Raw genomic sequence first — 25,689 nt, forward strand, 5'->3', positions numbered from 1 at the left:
ACAGTTTGAACAAATTTTTCTGCCATTCAGGTCTCAAAGTGTTCATTATGGGCATGAAACAGGGACTTTGTGCACTTTCAGTAGAACCCAATTAACAGTCCCCCCAGCACATCAAGGCAGGTTAAAGCGAGCGCCCTGGAGAATCAGAAAGTGTTTAACTAACAATGTGACCCTGGTCTGTTGGCCATAAGGTTTTCAAAGCAGTTAGAGTTGTCACCTGTCAGGGGACGGAGCACCCGCTACGCCAGCATCTGTCCCTCTGACACACACCACCACACACAAAGAGAATGACTGTTCCTGGACAGAAATACAGATGCTCGCGCCCTCAGTCTCTACCACGGAGCATCTGTCCTTTCTTGTCCGTGGTGTTAGAGTCCACGGCCTCTAAAGTGCTGCAGCAGATGGGAGCTGATTCCCCAGCTCACCTTCTGACACTCCTCCTGTGTACTCGTTTACCCTCCAGGCACCTTTGCCTACATTAGCATGCAATTACTGCAAATTATTTCAACCTTTGAGGCAGACGCATTAAAAAGGGAAAACAGCTCTTCCTGTTGTATCAAGGTTAGCTGGCAGGTTCTGTTTTTCTGTCATTGTAAAAAAACACTAACTTTACCATTTCCTTGCTAATCTGAAGGATCTGTTTGCTGAACTGTCACCAAGTTTTGGAATGAATAATGCAAGGACTAACTTTGACCTGTTCGGCTGTCAGTTTACTGGTTTGATATCCATGTTAGTTTAAAACCAGTAAAACCAGCCATTGTTACGTTAACAAAAGAGACAAAAATATAAATCTTTCAATAGAATAACACATTCAAGAAATATATCAGTAACAGCTAAACTAATTCAAAAATCACTTTTAAATCACCCTTAAATAACTTTTAAAATAATGCAATTTTATGCAACATTAGTTGAGATATTTGCATCCTGGCTGAAACTGCGGCATGATGACCACTGCTGCTGTCTTTCAAATGAAACGGCAAATTTAGTAAGACATCAACTAACGAACTCAATAACAACCTCTGACGGGAGGCTGACTCTAAAAGTAAGTTTTTACAGCTGAAATAAACCAAAATGCAAGGCTGCTGTCGAGAAACATGCACGTAAAGTACAGAACTGCTCCTGACATTACCATCTATGGACAAAACAATGAAACTATTGTGGTAGACAACTGGAGGGCATCACCACTTTTAAAATGGTATTAAAATCCCGTCGTCTTCGACCTTTTCTAAAATAAAGATATTGATCAAATCCTGAATTTTGGGGTGTGTGGAATCGATAGAAAGAAATTATGATCACTTTTACCCAGAATGTCATTTTGACCCCAGACAAATGAATGTAAAGCCACCCCGGGTTGCCTAGCAACACAGTTGTTTAAACACGTGTTTACATGACGGCTGCTTTAACATGAAGCGCACCGTGCTACAGTGATCGATACCTAGGGGAATGTAAGGTCATTAGTTATGTTCTTATTTTTATATCCTTTATGAGTTTATTCTGATGTGTAGTTTAACTAAGCAATCTCTAACAAAATCATCTAAAGAATTTATAAAAATTCATAAAACCCTTTAAAATGAATCTTGGATACTTGTTTTAATAATACACATACAAATACATGAAAGTTTACAGCTGAACTACTTGAAGAACTTTACTGCGCTTTGTAATTCTTGGTTACATCCTACAAACAAAACTGCTTTCAAACATTAAATAGATTCAGTGCATGTTTTTCAGTGTTAACCATCAAAAAATGTGACTCTTTTTTTACAACTTTACACTAGAGAAGGACGCAGCGATGCTCTGATAAATACTCTTTTCCTCTTGTCCCTCTCGAAGTTCCTGTGAAAAATATGGTTTCATCAAAGTTTTCTCCTAAAACACAAAACTTCCACTGCATGAAGGAGGGGCAGGAGGCAGGGCAGGGTTATCCTGCTCTGACTCAGGAGTCACTTTCAAAGTTTTCTGCCAGCCTTAAAAAACTCCTGCTTTGCTTTTTTCCTTTATACAATCTACATGGGAGGCGTGGCTAATTATCTGTCATAATAGCATTTAAATCACTTGCTTAAAGTTAGTTGCTGAGTCACACTATTAATATGCAGACATTAATTCTGGGATTTTATTAACATAATGTTTATCTTCTGCTGTCTAGTGGTGGCTTATTTTCTTTGTTTTTTATTTTTATGAGCATTTGACATTTACTATCACTTTGGTATTTAAAGCACTTTGCAGACTTTTCATAGGTGGTGACATGCAGGTGGCGGCCAAAGAGCAAATCTACTCACGCACAAAAAGTACAGAGTATTGTGTTTAAAAAAGCCACTTCACAGTAAGACACTGTTAGACACTAATAAGAACTGATATTATTTCTGCTTTGCATCAAACCAAGCAGGACACAGCTGCTGACAAATCATAACAACTCTCTGATTCAGCAGCTAAGGATTTACGACCCTATCTCCCCAAACTGGTGGAAAAAAACATGTTTGATTAGAGCTTAGGCTGTGGCGAGTATAACTACAAACACTCTTTACAAAATATCTACTAAGTGCTGTTTGTTTGTTACTGTTTCATTGTTTTCAACTTCGTTAGTTTGAGAAAATAAGAAGTTTTTGTAGTTTTTGGATTTTACACAATCGAAAGACTTAAAAAAAGACTTACTTGTACCACTGAGTCACACGAGCCTGTGACGTACTGCTGAAGATCCAAAGACAGATTGCATACCTGTGTCCAGTTTTCAGTCACCTTGTTTGTGCTGTACGTGCTATAGGAGCTGCCCTATAATAGCGTTAGCTAGGTGTAGCATATGTGTTAAATGCTTATGAATTTCACCAAAACAACCTTTTTTAATTAAATATTTCATTTTGCATTTTTGCATTTATGTGTTCTGAGTCTGTGTGTGTTCGTGTGGTTGTGACGCAGGTGTGTGCATGTGCTCCCTGGTCAGTAAGTCACTGTTACGTTGCTCTTAGCTAATGACAGTTTCTAAAGGCCACAAGCTGTAATTTACATATGACTGAACTGCCACGTTTTTGGCCTGTTTGATATCGGACTCGTTCGGTGTAAGTCTTCTACAGGGCTGAGTACACTAATCAAAGTTTTTAATGAGTTTTAGCCCGAGGATCCAGGTGTTATACTATCATGCTAACTTAGCCTGGCCTTTAAGGCCTTTAAGGTGTGGCAGATAAATACAACAAAGTAAAATAATACGACTAAGACACAAACTGTGGTATTTTGTACATATAATAATAAACATGAATTCACTGTGTAATTGTGTAACTTTATTAGCAGCAACCTCCTGAAATGCACCAACAACATTGAGAGTAACATCCTCCTCTCTGCCCCTTAATGCTCTCTGGTCGCTATGGTAACATGTAAATATTTCTTTCACAATAAGACACACAACTACAACACAGGGAAAGACCCAGGGAAACCGAGTTAACAATAAAAACCCCGAAAACCATAAATTTCACACCCGAGCCTCAACTCTCACGGCCCGGTACCAAACGACTCACGGACTGGTCTGTGGGCCAGGGGTTGGGGACTGCTGTATTAGCAAGCACACAACACACACAGATCACAGCTCTGTACTTCTGTATGTTGCAGTTATGGAGATATTTCATGAATTGCTTTTGTGGTACAGTCCTGTATTACCTGTTAAATGGCATTTATTAAGATAATTGGATTTGAGTTTAAGGTTTAAGGTATGACGTTTTAAAGCATCATCTAAATGTTGTTATTGAGTTGTATTCTTTGTCTGATTGTTTAACTGTTTTTGTATTATTTTGTGTATTATTCTTATAAGTTGTTTTTGATTATTTTCCAGTGATACATTACTTTATATTATTTATTTTTTTGAGGGCTTAAGTTGATATTTTAAAAACAATTGATTGTATTTGATGTATTATATTATTGTGGAGTTAACACAGCTGCAAGGCACAGCTCCTTTCAGCATGGCAGGAGCAGAGGTGTCCTAGCAGGTGCGACACGCACGGATCACACTTCTGTATTTCTTCATGTTGCAGCTCGCAGATGTTGCTGCGACTTAGTAAACAGCCCAGAGATCCAGTGTTGTCTCCTGCCTTTTATTTATACACCAGAACACACCGCATCGACAGGTGTAGCACACAGACGGGTTACATAGGTACAGGTGTGGTGATGTTTCAGCTCGTGCTTCAGCTTTGGAGAGTTAAACGAGATTATTTTGTTCATCTGTTACGTAGCTGTGTCAGTGAAATTCATCCACACAGTTTATGGATACAGTGTCGCTGCCAGGCTTGCTAGCATGAGCGGATATTTACTACCGTGTGGTCACTCTTCAAAGAAACCCTCAACAAGCAGCAGCCAAAATATTAATACTGACACTCAAAACATCATAAATGAATGAGAGTGATGTCACAGCGACTGTCTCGATCTTAATATGCAGTCCAATGATGATCAAGCCTTTGATTAATAAATGCGGCGCACCTCAGAGGTCGGCCCTGCCAAGGCTTGGTCAGTAACATGATGCAGATTATTTCCCACTCATGACAAAAGCCACAAATTACAGGAAATCACATCATTTTCACTGAGCTTCTATGATTGCTGGGTTAAATTTAGCTGTTTTTTCTGAGCAGGCGTAAAAATATCACTAATTTGAAGTATTAGTGAAAATTCAATTCAATTCAATTCAATTCAATTTTATTTATATAGCGCCAAATCACAACAAAAGTCGCCTCAAGGCGCTTCATAGATACAGAGAAAAACCCAACAATCATATGACCCCCTATGAGCAAGCACTTTGGCGACAGTGGGAAGGAAAAACTCCCTTTTAACAGGAAGAAACCTCCGGCAGAACCAGGCTCAGGGAGGGGCGGCCATCTGCTGCGACCGGTTGGGGTGAGAGAAGGAAGACAGGATAAAAGACATGCTGTGGAAGAGAGACAGAGGTTAATAACAGATATGATTCAATGCAGAGAGGTCTATTAATACATAGTGAGTGAGAAAGGTGACTGGAAAGGAAAAACTCAATGCATCATGGGAATCCCCCGGCAGCCTAAGTCTATTGCAGCATAACTAAGGGAGGATTCAGGATCACCTGGTCCAGACCTAACTATATGCTTTAGCAAAAAGGAAAGTTTTAAGCCTAATCTTGAAAGTAGAGATAGTGTCTGTCTCCTGAATCCAAACTGGAAGCTGGTTCCACAGAAGAGGGGCCTGAAAACTGAAGGCTCTCCCTCCCATTCTACTTTTAAATACTCTAGGAACAACAAGTAGGCCTGCAGAGCGAGAGCGAAGTGCTCTAATAGGGTGATATGGTACTACAAGGTCATTAAGATAAGATGGGGCCTGATTATTTAAGACCTTGTATGTGAGGAGCAGGATTTTGAATTCAATTCTGGATTTAACAGGAAGCCAATGAAGGGAAGCCAAAACAGGAGAAATATGCTCTCTCTTTCTAGTCCCTGTCAGGACTCTTGCTGCAGCATTTTGGATTAGTTGAAGGCTTTTCAGCGAGTTTTTTGGACATCCTGATAATAATGAGTTACAGTCGTCCAGCCTGGAAGTAATAAATGCATGAACTAGTTTTTCAGCGTCACTCTGAGACAGGATATTTCTAATTTTAGAGATGTTGCGCAAATGGAAGAAAGCAGTCTTACATATTTGTTTAATATGTGCGTTGAAGGACATGTCCTGGTCAAAAATGACTCCAAGGTTCCTCACAGTGTTACTGGAGGCCAAGGTAATGCCATCCAGAGTAAGAATCTGGTTAGATACCATATTTCTAAGATTTTCAGGGCCGAGTACAATAACCTCAGTTTTATCTGAATTAAGAAGCAGAAAGTTAGCGGCCATCCAGGTCTTTATGTCTTTAAGACATTCCTGCAGTCTAACTAATTGGTGTGTGCTATCTGGCTTCATGGACAGATAGAGCTGGGTGTCATCGGCATAGCAGTGAAAATGTATGCTATGTCTTCTAATGATGCTGCCTAAGGGAAGCATGTATAATGTAAACAGAATTGGTCCTAGCACTGAACCCTGTGGAACTCCATAATTAACCTCAGTGTGTGAAGAGGACTCTCCATTTACATGCACAAATTGGAGTCTATTAGATAGATATGATACAAACCACTGCAGTGCAGTACCTGTAATACCTACAGCATGTTCTAATCGCTCTAATAGGATATTATGGTCAACAGTATCGAATGCTGCACTAAGGTCTAGCAGGACAAGCACAGAGATGAGTCCACTGTCAGAGGCCATAAGAAGATCATTTGTAACCTTCACTAAAGCTGTTTCTGTGCTGTGATGAGCTCTGAAACCTGACTGAAACTCTTCAAATAAACCATTCCTCTGCAGATGATCTGTTAGCTGTTTGACAACTACTCTTTCAAGGATTTTTGATATGAAAGGAAGGTTGGAGATTGGCCTATAATTAGCTAAGACTGCTGGGTCTAGAGATGGCTTTTTGAGTAAAGGTTTAACTACAGCCAGCTTGAAGGCCTGTGGTACATAGCCGATTATTAGAGATAGGTTGATCATATTTAAGATCGAAGAATTAATTAATGGCAGGACTTCTTTGAGCAGTTTTGTAGGAATGGGGTCTAAAAGACACATTGAAGGTTTGGAGGAAGTAATTATTGAAGTTAACTCAGAAAGATCAATTGGAGAAAAAGAGTCTAACTTAACATCAATGGTACTAAGAGTAGCTGTAGATAATATTACATCTGTGGGATGATTACTGGTAATTTTTTCTCTAATGATAAAAATTTTATTTGTGAAGAAGTTCATGAAGTCATTACTAGTTAACGTTAAAGGGATGGTTGGCTCAAAAGAGCTCTGACTTTTTGTCAGCCTGGCTACAGTGCTGAAGAGAAACCTGGGGTTGTTCTTATTTTCTTCAATCAGTGATGAATAGTAAGATGTTCTGGCTTTGCGGAGGGCTTTCTTATAAAGCAGCAAACTTTTTCTCCAGGCTAAATGATGATCCTCTAAATTTGTGACACGCCATTTCCTCTCCAGATTACGAGTCATCTGCTTTAGGGTACATGTTTGAGAATTATACCATGGAGTCAAATACTTCTGATTAGAGACCTTAGTTTTCACAGGAGCTACAGTATCCAGAGTCGTACGTAGTGAGGAGGTGAAATTATTAACAAGATAATCGACCTCTGTTGGGGTAGCGTTCAGATAGCTGCTCTGCTCTGTGTTGGTACAGGGCATTGAAGATGATAACGGTGGGTGGATTATATTCTTAAACTTAGTTACAGCGCTTTCAGAAAGACATCTACTTTGATAAAGTCTACTCTCCACTGCTGTGTAATCAATTATTGTAAATGTAAATGTTATCAGGAAATGATCAGACAGGAGAGGGTTTTCAGGAAACACTGTTAAATGTTCAGTCTCTATGCCATATGTTAAAACAAGATCTAGAGTGTGATTAAAGTGGTGGGTGGGTTCTTTTACATTTTGAGAGAAGCCAATTGAGTCTAATAACAGATTAAATGCCATGTTGAGGCTGTCATTTTTAGCATCTACATGGATGTTAAAATCACCCACAATAATTATTTTATCTGAGCTCAGAACTAAATTAGATATAAAGTCTGAGAAATCAGACAGAAACTCTGTGTAAGGCCCAGGTGGACGATAGATGATAACAAGTAAGACTGGTTTCTGAGTTTCACAGCTGGGGTGGACAATGTTAAGCATCAGGCTTTCAAATGAATTAAAAGTCTGTCTTGGTCTTTCATTAATTAACAGGCTGGTGTGAAAAATTGCTGCAACACCGCCCCCTCGGCCTGTGCTTCAAGGTTTCTGGTAGTTAGAATGACTCGGGGGTGTTGATTCATTTAAACTAACATAATCATCCTGCTGCAACCAGGTTTCTGTAAGGCAGAGTAAATCAATTTGTTGATCAATTATTAAGTCATGTACTAACAGAGACTTGGAGGAGAGAGACCTAATATTTAATAATCCACATTTCACTGTTTTACTCTTTGGTTCAGATGTGGATACTTTATTGTTCTTTCTTTGTAATTGTTTATGTTTAAGTTGTTTGTTGCTGGTTTTTAGTTTGTTTTTTGTCTGTTTGGGAGCTGACACAGTCTCTATGGAGATGGGTTTTTGGGGGGGTAGCAGGAGGAGAGAAGCTGCAGAGAGGCGTGTAAGACTGCAACTCTGCTTCCTGGTCCCAACTCTGGATAGTCATATTTTGGGGGGTTTAATAAATTTGTCCATATTTCTAGAAATGAGAGCTGCTCCATCCAAAGTGGGATGGATGCCATCTCTCCTAACAAGACCAGGTTTCCTCCAGAAGGTTTGCCAATTATCTATGAAGCCCACATCGTTTCTGGGACACCACTCAGACAGCCAGCAATTTAAGGAGAACATGCGGCTAAACATGTCACTCCTGGTCTGATTGGGGAGGGGACCAGAGAAAACTACAGAGTCCGACATTGTTTTAGCAAAGTTGCACACCGATTCAATATTGATTTTAGTGACCTCCGATTGGCGTAACCGGGTGTCATTACTGCCGACGTGAATTATGATTTTACTGAATTTACGTTTACCCTTAGCCAGCAGTTTTAAATTTCCTTCAATGTCGCCTGCTCTGGCCCCTGGAAGACAATTGACTATGGTTGCCGGTGTCTCTAGCTTCACATGTCTGAGAACAGAATCACCAATTACCAGAGTTTGACCCCCGGCGGGTGTGTCGCCGAGTGGGGAAAAACGGTTAGACACATGAACGGGTTGGTGGTGTACCTGGGGCTTCTGTTTAGGACTATGCTTCCTCCTCACCGTGACCCAGCCGCCCTCTTTCCCCAGCTGCTTGGGGTCTGCCGGGGAACAGCTAGCGGGGCCTATGCTATCTTCGGCTGCACCAGCTACAGGGGCCTGGCTAGCTATGGGTGAATGAACGGTGCGAAGCCGAGTCTCCAATTCAGTAATCCTGGCCTCCAGAGCTGCAAATATGCTACATTTGTTACAGATATCATTACTGCTAAAGGAGGCCGAGGAGTAACTAAACATCTGACACAATGAGCAAGAAAGTGCAGGAGGGACAGGTGAAGTAGCCATGGTGCTAATGAGTCGGCTACGAGCTAAGCTAAGCTAGCGAAACAGTACAGAGACTGTGAGTGAATACTTTGGCTATAAATTAGGTAGTGAGTACACAGAAAGTGTGCTTCGGATGAAGTACGTGAAAATTATACTATGAAAGAAGAATGTATTTAAAAGTTGTTAATTAAATTGCTAAGCAAATAAGCTACTCAGAAACACCACTGTGTTTGAGCAGGAACAGGAAGTGATACTCTACCGCAGAGCGAGCGAACACCAAGTGACAGCGCCACCAAGAGTGCAAATGATGACTCACAACTGGAGACGTGTTTGTGATGCAAGAGAGTTTCACGACACTACGCCTACAACATGATTTATAGATCGAGTACACAGCTGAGTGTGAGCAGAAGTAGAAATCTTACTTACTAAATGTTTATATTAGTGAAGCTCCCAGAAGTGATGGAACTGCTGTGGAAGGCTTGAAGCTGTTCCCAATCCGAGTCTGTCCTTTTGGATTTTCTGAGGATACAGAAAAAAATCTGTCAAATTCTCAGATTACAGACCAAAGCACTACAGATCTGTTTAGCAGTGAGCAAATGCAACTCATGCATTTATGCTGAGTTGCATTTGCGATAGTTTTAAACACAACATAGAATACGCAAAAATACACAAGTGTAGCATCGCTTAGCAAGAGGATAACTCCCCGTGTGTGTCTCTGTGCGTACAAACGTCCTTCCGCTTCTTTCACTAACATGCCATCTGTGTTTCATCTGCTGAGCTGTGAGAGTGCAGGAGGGGTGTGTGTGTCCAGCATATCTGCAATGTACCACTTCTACAAGAGGGGTAATCTCATCAATGAGCACACACACACACACACACACACACAGTGATGTATTAGGCTGCTCTCCCACTATCAGTGGGGGGATCATTAGACCAGACCTGCGACTGTGAATACACAACATCACCGTGCACAGGCCTGATTAACCTGTGTGTTTTTGAGGGGCCGTTGCCTGAGAGCCAAATTCTGATTGCTCTGACTGCTTGTTACTCCACATCAAAGGGTAATAATGTCTTTTCCTTTCTCAAAGCTTTTGTGTTCTTAGTTTCTGTGCTGCCCTCTCCTTCCCCTCTTCTCTTGCTCATCTCTCACATCTTTATTGCTTCCTCAATTTCTGCCTTCCCACTTCTGAACTTTCATCCAATTTGTTCTGTCTCATCTCTCTTCTTTTTCTCCCATATTTGCTGTGTATTTCCTCTCTTTTCCAATTTTTCTCCCTGGCTAATCTCTTTGCCCTCTGATTCCGCCTCGCATGCTGTGTCTCTTTCAACAGCCTCTTCCTTCCCATTTCATTTCCTCTGCAGTGCTCGATTCAGTTTAAATGATGCTAGTGAAGAGCAGAGAGTGACTCTCCACCTGTACAGCATGTCATCACATTGTCCCATCTCTCTCTGAGTATCCACTGGGATTTTTCTTCCAGTATCTCTCTGAAAAGTAGCGATACAAAGATTGTATGTTAAGGAAGCTGCTGAGCCTGTGAAACCACTTATTTATTAAATGATTGAAGGATTGTGAGCAATGGGATGGCACAGAGTATATGCATGACATGCTTTATGGAGTCTGCAGGCCTCCACAAATGTGCACACACTGCTGCATAGAAATCACGTGATCAGGTTACCGACGCTCCTGCAACATCAGGATACGATCCACACTCTAATTACTTATAAATGGGTAATGTGACCATTAACAAAGAAAAGCGCTAACGAGGAACAAATGATCTACACCCTCAAATTAAGATAATGTCACTGACCTCATGTGGTAGTAAATTAATAACCAATCAGCTATAAATTCGGAAGGGAGCACAAAAGACACAATTTAGAGCTAATGTGATCTGTAAGAGCTTATTAATGAGAATCACCAAACATGAATGTAAGTCAGGTTTAACAAAACAGGACCTGAGGAGGATGTCGGTCGCTTCCAGTGGGCAACTGTGCATACAGCTGGCCGTCATTCTTCAACAATACAGTTGTTTAACAGCTGGAATTAAAGTTGAAAATCTTCAGCTCAGCCCTGACTGTAAAAGATTGGCGTATGCTTAAAGAACAAAATCACAACTCTATTTGAATCACACGTTTTCGCTCTTATTGAAGCACTCAGCCATGCAGTCTGCCTTCATGTGACAGAGTCAGTCACTCAGAGGTGCACAACAGGGTACAAACGATTTAGCAACTCAATCACAAAGTGGGAGACCAAATGAAATGAGGTTGCTGAGGTGTGTGGTGCATAAAAGTGCCCAATGCTCTGCTGAGTCAATAACTGCGGAGTGTTAACATCAGCACAACAACTGTGTGCTGGGAGCTTCATCGCATACATGGACAGGCTGCTCCTGTGCATGTAATGTATCAGGGAATGTGTAGGTGGCCCAGTTTTCCCACATAGTATAGTGTCCCACAGAGATGATAAGACCAAGTGATGAGTCCAGATGATGATTAGATGATAAGACCACATGGGAATGAAATTGTTCAGCAAAAAAAACCTATCTAATAATACTAATCTACTCTGAACTAAACATCAAACGTCATGCCAAGGACTGAGAAAACAATAAACAAAAGGAACAAAATAAAGAGAAATATTTTAAAAAGATGTGCAGAAACTGCAGCATCTGGTGTTACAAACATACAAAGCCACAGAGGAGACAGGCCAGCTCTGCTGAGCTGTGGGTTAAATGTGTGTGAGAGTTCCTGGCTTAACATCGTCCCCAGTAAATTATTTTACCATCTGCAAGACTGGCTGAAGTTATGGATGAGCCTTTCATTCCTACTGGTGATTCTGTTGCTGTCCACAGAGAATTAGACTAAATAAGTCACAGCCGACAAATCAGGACACATGTGGATTTGTTTGACTGTCAGTAAACAAATACAGAGTCTGTTTGTAGCTACAGTGGGGCAAAAAAGTATTTAGTCAGCCACCGATTGTGCAAGTTCCCCCACTTAAAATGATGACAGAGGTCAGTAATTTGCACCAGAGGTACACTTCAACTGTGAGAGACAGAATGTGAAAAAATAATCCATGAATCCACATGGTAGGATTTATAAAGAATTTATTCGTAATCAGGGTGGAAAATAAGTATTTGGTCAATAACAAAAATACAACTCAATACTTTGTAACATAACCTTTGTTGGCAATAACAGAGGTCAAACGTTTACTATAGGTCTTTACCAGGTTTGCACACACAGTAGCTGGTATTTTGGCCCATTCCTCCATGCAGATCTTCTCGAGAGCAGTGATGTTTTGGGGCTGTCGCCGAGCAACACGGACTTTCAACTCCCGCCACAGATTTTCTATGGGGTTGAGGTCTGGAGACTGGCTAGGCCACTCCAGGACTTTCAAATGCTTCTTACGGAGCCACTCCTTTGTTGCCCGGGCGGTGTGTTTTGGATCATTGTCATGTTGGAAGACCCAGCCTCGTTTCATCTTCAAAGTTCTCACTGATGGAAGGAGGTTTTGGCTCAAAATCTCACGATACGTGGCCCCATTCATTCTGTCCTTAACACGGATCAGTCGTCCTGTCCCCTTAGCAGAAAAACAGCCCCATAGCATGATGTTTCCACCCCCATGCTTCACAGTAGGTATGGTGTTCTTGGGATGCAACTCAGTATTCTTCTTCCTCCAAACACGACGAGTTGAGTTTATACCAAAAAGTTCTACTTTGGTTTCATCTGACCACATGACATTCTCCCAATCCTCTGCTGTATCATCCATGTGCTCTCTGGCAAACTTCAGACGGGCCTGGACATGCACTGGCTTCAGCAGCGGAACACGTCTGGCACTGCGGGATTTGATTCCCTGCCGTTGTAGTGTGTTACTGATGGTGACCTTTGTTACTTTGGTCCCAGCTCTCTGCAGGTCATTCACCAGGTCCCCCCGTGTGGTTCTGGGATCTTTGCTCACCGTTCTCATGATCATTTTGACCCCACGGGATGAGATCTTGCGTGGAGCCCCAGATCGAGGGAGATTATCAGTGGTCTTGTATGTCTTCCATTTTCTGATGATTGCTCCCACAGTTGATTTTTTCACACCAAGCTGCTTGCCTATTGTAGATTCACTCTTCCCAGTCTGGTGCAGGTCTACAATACTTTTCCTGGTGTCCTTCGAAAGCTCTTTGGTCTTGGCCATGGCGGAGTTTGGAGTCTGACTGTTTGAGGCTGTGGACAGGTGTCTTTTATACAGATGATGAGTTCAAACAGGTGCCATTCATACAGGTAACGAGTGGGGGACAGAAAAGCTTCTTACAGAAGATGTTACAGGTCTGTGAGAGCCAGAGATTTTCCTTGTTTGAGGTGACCAAATACTTATTTTCCACCCTAATTTACGAATAAATTCTTTACAAATCCTACCATGTGAATTCATGGATTTTTTTTTCACATTCTGTCTCTCACAGTTGAAGTGTACCTCTGGTGCAAATTACTGACCTCTGTCATCATTTTAAGTGGGGGAACTTGCACAATCGGTGGCTGACTAAATACTTTTTTGCCCCACTGTACATATCTGTGGACAGCAGTTGAAGTGTACTCTGTTAGCCAAACTCAATGTTAGTGGTCTTGGGTCTTGAACCAAGAGTTTTTGAGATTTTACACGTTTACATCCTTCGGATGTTGAGTTTTTAGTTCTTACTCCCATGATCTGTTTGTATGTGAGGTTGTTTTCACCATTCTCTTCTACCTGTGCCTTATTTTTCAGCTTCACCTGGATCATCCTGTGGGTGTATACATAAGCACTGAGTCCCCATATGGTTCCTCCTGCCTGCTGTGTTTGGAGGGGATTTTGTGCTTCATGGTACAAACTTTGTGTTGGACCTTAAACTGTGGCCTAGGTAAATGTCTCATAGTTTCTTAATTCAGTTTGAAGTTTCCTGTGTTTTGCATTTAGATCCTAATCCTGCACTGGCAGTTAATCGGAGCCAAACAATGGACCCCGCAGACTTGAAAGCATGGTGGCACGTGGCTCTGACACACCCCAGAACAGGAGTCTTTGAGGAGCACAACAATGAGTTTGTGATTTGGCACCCAAATTCTCAGTCCAATCAAGCATCTGTGGAATGTCCTGGACAAACACGTCAGGACACGTCAATTATAAAGCATTCAATGACACTGACCAGAATGGACAGGGTTAGACAGGAGCAGTCTTGGGTAAGTTACTTTAAAATAGTAACTTAGTTACATTACTAGTTACTTCTCTCAAAAGTAACTCAGTTACTTCAAGTTAATCGTTACTTTTAAAGTAACTAGTTACTAGGGAAAGTAACTTTGATTTTACTCAGAATTCTCTTGTTAATGTGTTTCTTCCATAACTTTGCCAGTCTTCTAGCTTGCTTACTTGCCACAAGTGCACTGTGCCACCTACCAATAGAAAGGAAAAGATAATGTGCACATTTCCACGAGAGAAATCCCACGCCTGGACCGTCATTGACTGCTGCCATGATTCTAGCCTACGTCACAGCATCATGTGCGCCTTTTACATCCAACACAAAAACTGCAGTCGTGGTGCTTTCGATTGTACTCAGAACTTCTGCCTTCTGAATAGGAAGATGTAGGCAACACCAGACTGCATATGAGCTGCATACAGGGCTGGACTGGGACAGGAAAAACAGTTCACACAAAGTTCAGGGGGCCGGCCCGGAGGCTGACGGCCCAAGAGCCCAGAAAACAGTCCAGGGGGACGGGCAGGCGGCAGGCACCGGCGGCGATGGAGCAGACCAGGAGGCCGGCCGGGCGGGAGGCACCGGCGGCGACGTAGTTCAGGGGGCCGTCCATGACGGCGGTGTAGTTCAGGGGGCCGTCCATGATGGCAACGACGTCCGGTCATCGGCCTGGAAAGCGGCCGAACAGGACGTGCAGGACAAGCAGGCCGGACAGGATGAGCAGGACCAGACGGCATGGGGACCTCAGGCGCAGACGAAGCTGAACACTCGGAGGCTGGACCAGGCGGAGCTGCAGAGGCTGAGGCTGGACCAGGCGGAGCTGCAGAGGCTGGACCAGACGAGGCGGAAGCAGATGCTGCGGGCGGCTTGGATGTTGAGGTTGCAGGCGGTGGAGCTGGTGGTGGCTGAATGGCCTCGCCAGAACCGTCAGCAGACACTGGGATGTGCTGGCTGGGTCCTCCCGGACCCCCAGCTGACGAGGCAAGAGGCTGAACGGGCCCCTCGGACCCTCCAGCGGAGACAGGAGGCCGAACGGGCCCCTCGGACCCTCCAGCGGAGACAGGAGGCTGAAGCGGTTCCTCGGACCCTCCAGCAGGAAGAGACGGCTGAAGCGGTTCTCCAGAACCCCCAGCGGGAACAGACGGCTGAAGCGGTGCAGGTGTTACAGCAGTGATACATGTTGCACACGTCTGCTGTTGCTCACAGTGGTCCAAGGGGCCTCTCAGGGAGTTTGTGTGTTTGCTCAGACACATGAAATATTAGAGGGAACATTGTTTGTAATTATGTGAAAGTGCATTTGTTTGTCTCACTAGTCTTGGTACAAACACTTCTCCCAGTGACATTTTGTGTCTTGGTCAAGTGCATCAGCACCTTTCTGTCAATGCATGCACGTAGTTTGAAACACGAGTAGGTGCATCCCAATATGTGGTGGTGGTGTTGAAAACCAGTCCTCAGGGACATGTTATAGAACACAAACTGGGTACATCTACTTATTTTTGAGAAAAACTTTATCAGTAAAACAAAATATCCCTGGATTTCCTAAAAGCTTCTGTGCTGTTTGTATGCCATTAAATATTTTAGTTAACAGAGGTGTGTTGGAGCACACGTTATAATTGTGATAATTTTTCACCAACATACTTATTTAAAATATAAAAATGGAAAATCTGCAATTATAACAGACAAAGCAAAAATCAAGCATGAGTGAATTCTACTCTTTATGTTACTGCAATGTCTCCTGCTGTTACATCCAATCTCTCAGAGAAAATTACAGGGTGCCTGATTTCTTTCCCAGATGGTGCACACATATTTGAGCCCACTTATGGCACTTGTGTGGGCCAAATGTGGCCTGAATGCTACACCACACCTGACATGTGACCTATGTAATGTGGAACTCATCAGCCAAGAACATGAAAAATGGTCAATTCTGACCACATTTAAGCCACAAACTCAGTCATAGTTATTAAGATACTAATAAGAAAGGTTAATATAACTGCAGGACATATTCCCTGTTTCACTCAACAGACCTAATGTGACTAAGCAGAGCACATCTGCTCTCTAACTCTGTTACGACAAGCTAAATGCTGCATTACCCAATGCAAATGCTAACCACAATCAAAACTATGTTTCCGTTGTTAACTGGTTAAGGACGTTAGGCATGATTTGACCAATGACAGATTAGCATAACAACAACAAGAAGTACTGTAAAAGTACACAGGAAGTAAGACTCCTCTGTAAGCAGGTCACCAAGTCACATGGTTTCCTACCTAGGGATGGGTATCGGTATCCGGTGCCATTATTACGGAAGAGGATTAGGGCCACTGGAAAAAAAATCTGAGAAAAAAGTCAGAATTCTGAGAGGTTTTTGGAAAAAGTTTGATAATTTTTCCATTGTTTAAGCACTGCTTCCAGCCAAGAGTGATACCATACAGTATATCCCCTATAGCTGCAGAAAAGGCTAACATTGTTATCTTTTTACCAAAAAAAACCAGCTGAAAATGAGAGGTTTTCGGACAAAGTGTGTGTTCTCCATTCTTTAAGCACTGGTTCGAGCACCGGCACCGTTTCAAAAGTATCGGTTTGGTTCTGGTATCGGATAAAACCTAAACAATACCCATCGCTATTCCTACCTGCAAATTCCACAGTGCCCTTTCCCAGTTATCCCACTAATAGGTTTTCTTAAGGACTTTAATCTGATTATTTTTAAATAATCCACATTGAGAGGTTGGGATGGTTTATTTAATCTAATTATCATTTTATATTTTGATCTCTTGAAAAGGGGCAGCACGGTGGCACGGTGGTTAGCACTGTTGCCGCACAGCAAGAAGGTCCTGAGTTCAATTCTAACATCAGGCCGGGGTCTTTCTGTGTGGAGTTTGCATGTTGTCTGCGTGGGTTCCCTCCGGGTACTCTGGCTTCCTCCCACCGTCCAAAGACATGCAGTTTGTGGGGATAGGTTAATTGGATAACCCAAATTGTCACTAGGTGTGAATTTGCAAATGAATGTGAGTGCGAATGGTTGTTTGTCCCTGTGTGTTAGCCTTGCGACAGACTGGCGACCTGTCCAGGGTGTACCCCGCCTCTCGCCCTATGACAGCTGGGATAGGCTCCAGCGCCCCCCGCGACCCTGAAAAGGATAAGCGGAAGTGAATGGATGGATGGATCTCTTGAAAACAGAGCAGGTGTAAACTCATCTGCTTATGTACAACTGCTAGTCACAGTGAATGCAGTATTTGTGCTTGTGAGACACAACAGCAAGGTTAATGACTGAGCAACTGAGAGCTGGCTTCAGTGCAGCTAGAAGGCGTTAGAGCTGCTAATAGATATAAGAAGGCTGCTTGTGTAGTGGATTCCTTCTTGCTTTAACCTAGCCAGGCTAATGGAGAGAAGGAGACGCCAAAGAGTTACTTGTGCATTAAAAAAAACCCCCAAAAAACAACTTCCTTTGTATATTTTTAGTCATCCGTGTGTGTGTGGCATTAGTTCCAGTTCAGGTGGTACTACTGCATTATGATTTTTTTTCATATCTTATCGCTTTTATATCTGTTTCTTACTTTGTGAAAGAACTTCCAATTATGAACGTTTAATCGTAGCAAAACCTGTATTGTTTGAACAGGCCTTAAACTTAAACTTAAACTTAAACGGGCGACCGTGGCTCAGGGGGTTGGGAAGCGTATCTGTAACCGGAAGGTCGCCGGTTCGATCCCTGGGCTCTCTGTCCTGGTCGTTGTGTCCTTGGGCAAGACACTTTACCCTACTTGCCTACTGGTGCTGGCCAGAGGGGCCGATGGCGCGAAATGGCAGCCTCGCTTCTGTCAGTCTGTCCCAGGGCAGCTGTGGCTACAACCGTAGCTTGCCTCCACCAGTGTATGAATGCGAGAGTGAATGAATAGTGGCATTGTAAAGCGCTTTGGGTGCCTTGAAAAGCGCTATATAAATCCAATCCATTATTAAACTTGCCCTGTGTTAGCTACCTGTGTCTGTTTTATTGTATGTCATTATAGGAATAGCCTGTGTGACAGCAAACACATGCTTTTGTTACGTTTGATTATATCGTCAGAATGTAAATCATATTATATTACCACATAGCAGTTTTACCCTTTTGGACCCCAAAGAGTGCTGTCGGGCTCATGTACGCTAGCCAACAGCGGTTTTGTTTTGTTTGTTTGTTCTGGCTTGCTCCTGTTAGTGTAACACTAACATTATGCTAATGTTGTGTGCTTGTTTCATGGCAGATAAAGAGTAAGAAAGTTGGTTCAAACAGGCGATAAGTGCACTGTTCTCATATGTGTAACATGCAGGTATCTTATATTTGTTACTGTAACAGCTCCATGTTTGATTGCCACTGGAAACTCCAGCTAATCCTGTACAGCTAAACCTTTAATGTATTTACATCCTGTCAGAGGTCAGTCATCTGTATGCCTTACCTACACTGGTAGTTTCTACAAGTGCTTCCTTTAAAGATGAGAAAAGTTCCATTCAGGACCTGCACACTTTTCTTTGCTAGATGCTAAGTCACTGAATTTTACTGACAAACCACAATCTCTGATTTAATGCTGCTAGTCTTTTTCTGTGTGGATGTCCCTTCACAGTCTCAGCTTCAATCAACTAATGGATGCACATGTAAAGTAGTTTTTGTGTAAAAATAAATAATATGAAAATATAACGGAGTAGGGTGTGTACAGCCATCAGGACAAAGCTGTTAAAGGTGATTGATATGCACTAGAGTAGCCTGACATTTACCCAGTACCTTCACTACCACAGTTCCTGTTTGGCCTTTTACACCTGCAGTTATGTAAAGTGATACCAAGTAGAAAACATGCTTGGTCATGCCCAGCTTGATAACCTCACACTGTGCTAATGCCAGTACATCTCTGCTTAATCGGTATTATTGACAGTGATTATTTCATTCCCTTTCAGCGTTCGTGGACTGTAACACTGGGAGACGTGTGATGGGGCGCATCTGACTGCAATGGGGGAATGGTGGGAAGTCGTTTTTTTGTCAAGTAGTTTTAAACTTCTTTTATAAATGTTTTTGATAGTTTTAAGTGTTGATGGACAAGCAAGTGACCAGGACGTCAAACAATAGTCCATATGAGAGATGATCATTGAGTAAAAATACATTTTTGCAACATTCATATTTAAATTATTACATATATGATTAAAATTTTGATTATTAAATTTAAGTACCTGGGACACTTTATTTATGTTGGGTCTAGAATGACCCCAAGATATTTAAATTCTGGAGCTAATTCAAGCTCTACTCCATCCAGGAATATGTTTGACTGCCTCAAGTTTCAGGGGCGTTTTGAAAAATACATACAGACAGTTTCTGAGGTGTTCAACATTAGGTATGAGTCCTCCAGCCAGCTATGCATTAATGCTAAAGCAGCTGTAAGATCTTTTGCCACCTGCTGGACACTATTTGCTTGCGTATATATAACTGCATCATCCGCATGCCTTTGAGCAAATATATTTGGACAGACTTCAGGTAAGTTATTGATAAAAAGAGAGAACAATAAGGGCCCAAGAACGGATCCTTGAGGAACCCCTGTATCGCAGTCTAAATATGGAGATTTAACCCCGTCGAACACCACACACTGTTTCCTGTGTGAGAGATATGAGGCAAACCACTGAAGAGCCTGACTGGAGATATTAAACTGAGTCAATCTGGACAACAATATCTGATGGTTTACAGAGTCGAAAGCCTTCTTCAGATCTAAAAATACAGCTCCAACACAAGGACTCTTGTCCAGCAGGCTCTTCGAGTTCTCCACTAACAGACACAGGGCAGTATCTGTGGAGTGATGTGCCTGAAAGCCAAACTGCAATGGATGTAATGAGGGCTGGGCGTTTTCTAGGTGAGCAGTGAGGAGGTTAACCTCCCACTTCTCAGCTATTTTAGATACGACCAGGAGTATGCTTATGGGGCGATAATTAGCCATGTCAGTCTTCACACCTGCTTTGAAAATTAGGGTAACTGCAGCATTTTCCAATCTGTTGGAACAATGGAGTGTTCGAAAGACATATTCAAAATATGAGTTGTTTGAAACCTTGTTTTAAACCTGTAATTAGTTTAGCAACTTCAGTGTCTGAAATATGAGTGATGGTGAACAAATTTTGACCAACATCATTCACATTATCAGAGCATACGACTGGGTCAAAACTCTGACTGATCTCCTTAACAGATGAGATAAAGAAAGTGTTTAAATTACTGGCAATAGATAGAGGCTAACAATAGAGTTATTTACATAAAGTTCAATTGTATTTTTACTTTTGTTTGAATGACGGCCTACTAATTTATTTAAGTGTTGCCAGATAATTTTACCATTACCTTTGGCTCTTTCAATTATATTTATAAAAAAATTGCTTTGGCCTGTCTCAAACTTCTTGTTGCTTTGTTCCGCATTGAAGTAAATCTCTGTCTATCCAGAGTTAGACTTGTTTTCAGGAACCGTTTTAGTAATTGAGCTCTTATTTTCATTAAATTCTTGCACTCTTTGTTTAACCAGGGCAGATTAGATGTTGTCTTTATTTTTTGTCGACCTCTAATGAAGTATGTTGATATAACATCCTTGACAATGTCAGTGAAGTGACTGCTGCAGAATTGTGGATCATCACTACACAATAAAGGCTCCCAGTTAACTGATGCTAATTCTTCTGCTACATTTTGTCGCGGACTTCTTGGTATGAATTCATAAAAGGATCTCCTATTAGATGAACTATGAAAGTGATTCTTTACCCATGATTTTAAGTTTTCTAGAAAATAATATAAAATTGTGGTCTGAAATACCAGTGATAAAATTATAAGATCTATTTTAGTTTTAGAGTGTCTAGTTATTCTTGTGGGTTGTTCAATGTGTTGAGTAAAGTTTTTCTCCATTATGTCCTTGAGTGTTTTTCTGTCCTTTTCACAGTCCCATTTACATTAAAATCTCCCATTACAATTATTTAATTAAACTTATTATTTGTATGATATTTAAGTAATATCTGTAGTTGTTCATAAAAAATATTCTTTGCAGAAGGAGGGCAGCCAAGATTGAAACCCAGGCAGCTGAGGTGGAGGCCCAGGCAGCCGAGATGGCGACCTGGGCAGCCGAGGTGGAGGCCCGGGCAGCCGAGGTGGAGGCCCAGGCAGCTGAGGTGTAGGCCCAGGCAGCCGAGATGGAGGACCAGGCAGTCGAAATGGGGGCCCAGGCAGCTGAGGTGTAGGCCCAGGCAGCAGAGATGGCGGCCCAGGCAGCCGAGATGGAGGCCCAGGCAGCCGAGATGGAGTTCCAGGCAGCTGAGGTGTAGGCCCAGGCAGCCAAGGCAAAAACCCAGGCAACTGAGGTGGAGGCCCAGGCAGCTGAGGTGGGAACCCAAACAGCAGAAGCGGAGGCCCGGACAACAGGGGCGTAAACACTATTAGTTGCAGATGTAGCCTTACTAACTGGGACGGTGGTTGGAGCACAGTTAGTTGAGGTGGAAAGCAATGCAGCGATAGCTGTGCCCATAGGCTAACTAGTCTAATTAGTTAGCCAGTCCAAATCACTGATGTTTGAATTAGGTCCAGGATTTAGTTCTATATCACTAGCCAAAAGTAGCATCAGAAAAAGTTTCAGAATCTCCAGGGACAATTGTGGTGCATTTAATTGTTCATGTTTACCTGGGGGTGGTCTGGCATGACCAAAATCCAAGAATCTTGTGAACAAAAGATGTTGACTCCATTTGGCTGGGAAAGTGGTATAGTTATCCAGCTTTCTTGGACATGTCGAATTCCACAGAAAATAAAAATGTATAAAAACAAAAAGACAAGTTGATGTCAAGGTCCAAGGGTTTTTAGATGTTTTTTTAGGTAGTTTTTTTTGGCAAAAGCACAGGACCTACCAAGCTGTGTGTCTGCACCCTAGCAGCCATCTTGATTTTGCTGCACCAGAGTTGCATTTGGTTTTCCATTGTTTGTTCTGAAAGAAAGAGTTTTGGTCATTTTGGAGGTTTAAAGAAATAGACTGATACTATATGGACAATTGGAACACCTGGGTATCATATCCACACAAATTCAATTTAAATTAATTGAATTCAATAAATCTTTATTCATGGAGCACCAAATCACAACAGCAGCTGCCTGAAGGTGCTTCATATGTGTAAGTACAGACCCTACAACACACACAGAGAGAGCAAAACGAAGAAAATCCCAACAATCAAACAATCCCCTTTGAACAAGCACTTTGGCGACAGAGGGAAGGAAAAACTCCCTTTTAACAGAAAGAAACCTGCAGCAGAACCAGGCTCAGGGAGGGGCGGGGCCATCGGGAACAACTAGTTAGAGATCATATTAGCATTTATCTAGCAAAAAGTGTATTGTCAGTGGTTTCAACAAATGAATACATCTTGACTTCATCCTTAGCCATAAATCTAAACGCTTCATTGTGCAGCCTATCCCAGCTCTTATACTGTTACCATCTGTTCTAATGGACATCAGAGTGTAACGCTCCTCTTTCCTAATGCCTGTGTTAACTAAAATCCTTGGGAAAATTATCATTTATGTTTTTTTCATTTTGTGACCCAAGTAACCACTTTTCAGATTCAATTCCCATCATTGTCAAAAAGGCAGATGAAGTAAACCATTGTTTTGGGTAGCTTCCGCTGTGATTGGCAGTTTGCTAGCATATGGCCATCAGTGTCACAACCATCCCACTCTTGTCACTTTCTGTGCTCTCTTCATCTTGTGTTGAATGCAGTTTGAATAATTTGAGATTTACAGATTTACAGAGTGGGGATTCATAATCGGGAATGAATAGCGATACCCTTATTTGTGATATATTTTCCACGTGACACTATACTGTCAGATTTGTGAGATCTGTGGTCAGAGTCCAATAATCTTTGCAGCACCATAGTTTAAATAGGAGCCATTCTGATTTTCCTGCATCTCAGTCATATCTGTATTACTCAGTGCTGGATTGCTAATATCAAACATGCCAACGTTTCAAATAATGAGTTGGTTTGTGCATACGGAATTCATGTGATCCGGACTACAGGGAGTGCAGAATTATTAGGCAAATGAGTATTTTGTCCACATCAACCTCTTCATGCATGTTGTCTTACTCCAAGCTGTATAGGCTCGAAAGCCTACTACCAATTAAGCATATTAGGTGATGTGCATCTCTGTAATGAGAAGGGGTGTGGTCTAATGACATCAACACCCTATATCAGGTGTGCATAATTATTAGGCAACGTCCTTTCCTTTGGCAAAATGGGTCAAAAGAAGGACTTGACAGGCTCAGAAAAGTCAAAAATAGTGAGATATCTTGCAGAGGGATGCAGCAGTCTCAAAATTGCAAAGCTTCTGAAGCGTGATCATCGAACAATCAAGCGTTTCATTCAAAATAGTCAACAGGGTCGCAAGAAGCATGCGGAAAAACCAAGGCGCCAAATAACTGCCCATGAACTGAGAAAAGTCAAGCGTGCAGCTGCCAAGATGCCACTTGCCACCAGTTTGGCCATATTTCAGAGCTGCAACATCACTGGAGTGCCCAAAAGCACAAGGTGTGCAATACTCAGAGACATGGCCAAGGTAAGAAAGGCTGAAAGACGACCACCACTGAACAAGACACACAAGCTGAAACGTCAAGACTGGGCCAAGAAATATCTCAAGACTGGTTTTTCTAAGGTTTTATGGACTGATGAAATGAGAGTGAGTCTTGATGGGCCAGATGGATGGGCCCGTGGCTGGATTGGTAAAGGGCAGAGAGCTCCAGTCCGACTCAGACGTCATCAAGGTGGAGGTGGAGTACTGGTTTGGGCTGGTATCATCAAAGATGAGCTTGTGGGGCCTTTTCGGGTTGAGGATGGAGTCAAGCTCAACTCCCAGTCCTACTGCCAGTTTCTGGAAGACACCTTCTTCAAGCAGTGGTACAGGAAGAAGTCTGCATCCTTCAAGAAAAACATGATTTTCATGCAGGACAATGCTCCATCACACGCGTCCAAGTACTCCACAGCGTGGCTGGCAAGAAAGGGTATAAAAGAAGAAAAACTAATGACATGGCCACCTTGTTCACCTGATCTGAACCCCATTGAGAACCTGTGGTCCATCATCAAATGTGAGATTTACAAGGAGGGAAAACAGTACACCTCTCTGAACAGTGTCTGGGAGGCTGTGGTTGCTGCTGCACGCAATGTTGATGGTGAACAGATCAAAACACTGACAGAATCCATGGATGGCAGGCTTTTGAGTGTCCTTGCAAAGAAAGGTGGCTATATTGGTCACTGATTTGTTTTTGTTTTGTTTTTGAATGTCAGAAATGTATATTTGTGAATGTGGAGATGTTATATTGGTTTCACTGGTAAAAATAAATAATTGAAATGGGTATATATTTGTTTTTTGTTAAGTTGTCTAATAATTATGCACAGTAATAGTCACCTGCACACACAGATATCCCCCTAAAATAGCTAAAACTAAAAACAAACTAAAAACTACTTCCAAAGACATTCAGCTTTGATATTAATGAGTTTTTTGGGTTCATTGAGAACATGGTTGTTGTTCAATAATAAAATTATTCCTCAAAAATACAACTTGCCTAATAATTCTGCACTCCCTGTGTTGGCTCTGTATGATGTCAGAGAGAGCAGAGCTCTCCAGTCTTGGCTCATCCCAGGGAAACTACTCTGGCTGTGAGCACAATGGACCCACCCATTTACTGTTTGTGAGTGATGTTGACTTTAACCCTGAATAGTGGACACTACAGTGGACAGCTATTCAAAGGCTGCTTGCTTGTATTTGTGTCAGTGTTGATGGTGTACTTGCATGGACACTGATGTGTCACTCCACACCTGCCACCCACTGGTCATTTACTGTATGACGTGTTTCACTGTAATTATTGTTATTCAACCCTGTCATGCATGAATTATGACCTCAATCAGGATTTTATTCTTATGTATTTTTATTCATCTTTTCATGCCTAAAGATGAATTAAAAAAATCCTGATTGAGGTCATAATTCATGCATGACAGGGTTAAAGAGAAAGGCACTAAATCAGCTTGTTTCAGACAGAGGCTGAGCTGAAAGGCTTTAGCCATTGCTGGATTATAATCCATGAATAAAAATATGGAGCTGGAAATGTGCATAACAGGCTCTCTTTGATTAACACAGAAAATAGAAAATCTTATATTTACATTAACATTACTAGAAATACTATTGGACCCATCTAATTTTTGCTCCTATTTCATTAAAAAAAGAAAAAACATTTCCAACATGTACATTTGTCTGCATTTCATGCCCAGTGGCGTGTCTAGAAAATTTTTGTTGAGGGGGCCAGGTAGGGGCACAGATTTGGAGAAGGGTGGCAGATTTAATTGGCAGATAATGTTTAAAAAAAAAATTCTACCAACCCTTAACCATAATTCAATAATCCTATAAACCTAATAACCAAATGCACTTTTAACTCTTATTAGAATGAGATTTTAACCACTACGGTGCAAAGTTTTTAGA

This window comes from Mchenga conophoros, linkage group LG2 (assembly GCF_057382185.1).
Source record: "Mchenga conophoros isolate Kocher_MC1m ecotype Shallow Benthic linkage group LG2, M_conophoros_male_GT1.1, whole genome shotgun sequence".
Lineage (NCBI taxonomy): Eukaryota > Metazoa > Chordata > Actinopteri > Cichliformes > Cichlidae > Mchenga > Mchenga conophoros.